The following is a 3,197-nucleotide window of genomic DNA, read 5'->3' as shown; positions in this document are numbered from 1 at the left end:
GAAATCTCTTTAGAGGTGTGGCAGGTGAAGACCCGAGGAAGCATATGGAGGTCTTTACGAACTACTGTTCTACTATCCCCGCCACAAAGGGGGTAATTCAAGATAAGATTAAGGAGGTGTTGTTTCCTTTTTCTTTGACTGACTCGGCCAGGGAGTGGCTGACTGACTTGGCCCATACGGCCGCGGGGATCACAGACTGGGAGACCCTTGCTCTTGCTTTTTATAAGAGATATTTCCCTCCGCAGTGCACCAATCAGCTGAGGGCCAAGATCACTAGTTTCAAGCAGGCACCAGATGAAACATTATATGAAGCTTGGTGCCGGTTCAAGAAGTTGGTAAGGTCTCTTCCTCACCATGGTTTTGATCCGTGGTTTTTGTCCAATCAGTTCTACAATGGGTTGTACGATGACCACAGAGCCATACTTGATGCTTCATCCAACGGAAGATTTCAAAAGCATACTGATGATGATAAGGGATGGGCGATTATGGAGGAGATGGCGACCCATTGTGCCGAGTATGGGAACCCGAGGGATGGTATTCGAACAGTTCACGCGGTTGATAAGGCAGTCGTGGCTCGGCTGGAAGCCATGAATGCTCGTTTTGATAAATTGGAGCAGCATTCTACTGGAGAGCCTCAAACGGTCCATTTGCTTACTAGAGGGGAGACCATCACATTTGAGAGGTGTGGGAGCAACGACGGTCACACTGTTGTTGGCTGTCTTACAGAGAAGTAACAGGTCCTTGCTTTTCAATAATACGGGAAAGGAGGGGGTTCCTATTATAATAACCAAGGGGCAGTCCATCCCAATTTGAGGTGGACAAGTCAAAATGTGCTCAATCCTACCCCTCCACAGCAGCAGCAGCAACCATATGTTCCCCCTCATAAGGCTCAACAAGGCTTTCAGAAGCCTCCTTCCTTTCCTACACCTAATCAAGGTGCATCATCTTCAGGTGGGGTGAGCGAGTTATCTGAGTTAAAGATAATTCTGCAGTCTTTGACAAAGCAATGGCAACTAAGTGACCAACAGAAAGATGCATCCATCAAGTCACTTGAAACTCAAGTTGCCCAGTTAGCCGCGAACCAATCTACGAGGAAGCAGGGTCATTTACCGTCACAAGCTGATAAGAATCCACACGAGACGGCAAATTTAATAAATCTGAGAAGCGGTCGTTCGTATGAGGGACCGGAATTATTGAAAACAGACCCGAGAAAGGTAATTACTGCTGATGAACAGTGCACTGTTGAAGAAAAAGAGCTGACGACAAAGAAGATACTCGATCGACTGGTTTCAGGTGGTCGATCGAGTGAAAAAGCTGAAGAAAGGACTCGATCGAGTGAAATTTCTACTCGATCGAGTGATCAGGAAAAAGAACAGCTCGATCGAACAAAACAAACAGATCGATCGAGTGATTTTATTGAGGATACTACTCGATCGAGTGATATTTTGCTCGATCGAGTGATGTTGTTACAGAAGACCTCGATCGAGAGCCTGCTAGTGCTCGATCGAGTGAAATATCGCGTGAAAGACCCGTTCGAGAGGAAAGAAGTCTCGATCGAAGGATGTAGAGCTTGATCCAGCTGACACGTTGGAAGAGAGGAACAAGGGGCTCGAGATACCCATCCCGGTACCTTTCCCAAGGCGGCTCTAACACAAAGGCTAATCAACGCTTCGGTAAATTTGCGAACTCCCGAAAAGCTTGCAAGTTACGGTTCCGTTCGCCGAATTGTCGACACAGTACCCTCTTACCTTAAATTTATGAAAGAAATTTTATCATGTAAGAGGCACATTAACGATCATGAGACGGTAGCTTTGACCGAGGGTAGGGACGGCCCTAGTTGAATAAGTTACCTCCCAAACAATCGACTGGGTAGTTTCTCGATTCCGTGTCACATTGGTACCCACTTAATTGATAATGCGTTATGCGATCTTGGCGCTAACGTGAGTGTCTTACCGCTGTCTCTTGCTAAGAGAGTTGGTTTGACCAAGTTTAATTGCACAAATATGATCTGTTTTCGGATGGCCGACCGTAGTATATCACTAGTTAGGTGTCATAGAAGACATACCTGTTAAGATCGGGAGATTCTTTATTCCCGTTGACTTCATTGTACTTGACATCCCCGAGGACACACATACCCCTATCATTTTAGGGAGACCATTTTTATTTACTGCCCATGCAGTGATAGACGTTGGGGGCAAGACATTGACTTTTCAGGTTGGGGACGAGGAATTGATATTCCATCAGTCTAAGTCCCGAAGGGCTCCCATGCAAGCTCAGCCTTGCAATGCCCTCTCTTCTACTGACCCTCTTATTGACACTCCAACAAGATTTGGAATATTGTGCTGCTATCGTGACCCCTCCGCCTCGGATTGAGAGCAAAAAGGAGGAAAGTTCGTCTGTTTTCCTTGCTGCAGGTACAGATGAAAATATTGAAGGAGCTATCAGTGAGTATTGTGCAATTAATGTCTGTCACAGTGGGAGTGATGACGCTAAAGCTGGTAAGAAAGGAGTAAGGACGAGGAAAGTTTGCGCGTATGTGGACGTCAACTATTCTCCTCCTAATGATTCAAGTTCAAGCTCGTGGAGAATAAAAAGGACGATTAATGTTGCTGAGGTGACGTCCTCCAGTCAGGAACCCTCCGAGGGGCTGCTGAATTGCTTTGAGAAGTGAGCGGGGAAATGCCCCGTGTAACAAATTGTAAAAACAATTTTTAATTTCCGTTGGATTTGTTTATTGCATTTAATTAGGACAATTAGAATTTCGACATTTTTAGAGTAGTTTAGAAGACTATAGACTATTACTATTCATATTTGGTATTTTGGGATATTTTTAAGAGTGTTTTTATGCAGGTTCGGGGAATTATACGCAAATTCAAAGGATTACACGAGGAAAAGAGCTCGATCGAGTACTTTTTGTACTCGATCGAGTGAAAGTTGATCGATCGAATGGTTCCATAGTACTCGATCGACAGAAGCTAAATATGGGAGTTCTCGATCGAGTGAACTTTTACTCGATCGAGTAGATGGAATCCAGAACTCCTCGATCGAGTGATTCAAAACTACTCGATCGAGTGATTTTGTAATTCATACGCAGGAAGTCTCTTTAACTCCCTTCTTTCCTTCTTTATTCTAATTACTCTTTCATTTTTCAGTTTGCCTTCACCTTATTTGCGACCAAAATCCCCAATATCTCCATT

The 3,197-nt window shown here is 44.6% G+C and overlaps 1 non-coding gene across 1 annotated transcript; it reads right to left on the bottom strand.

The window, feature by feature from the left end:
- Positions 1-255: 255 nt before the first annotated feature.
- On the bottom strand, positions 256-361 carry LOC141625722 (small nucleolar RNA R71). Its single transcript, XR_012535487.1, has one exon. It is a non-coding gene; the product is annotated as a small nucleolar RNA R71 (small nucleolar RNA).
- Positions 362-3,197: the final 2,836 nt, after the last annotated feature.

The sequence above is a fragment of the Silene latifolia genome, chromosome X (genome assembly GCF_048544455.1).
Source record: "Silene latifolia isolate original U9 population chromosome X, ASM4854445v1, whole genome shotgun sequence".
NCBI classification, from domain to species: Eukaryota; Viridiplantae; Streptophyta; class Magnoliopsida; order Caryophyllales; family Caryophyllaceae; genus Silene; species Silene latifolia.
Note: the sequence above shows the minus strand (reverse complement) of the source record. Positions and strands in the feature narration are given on the sequence as shown.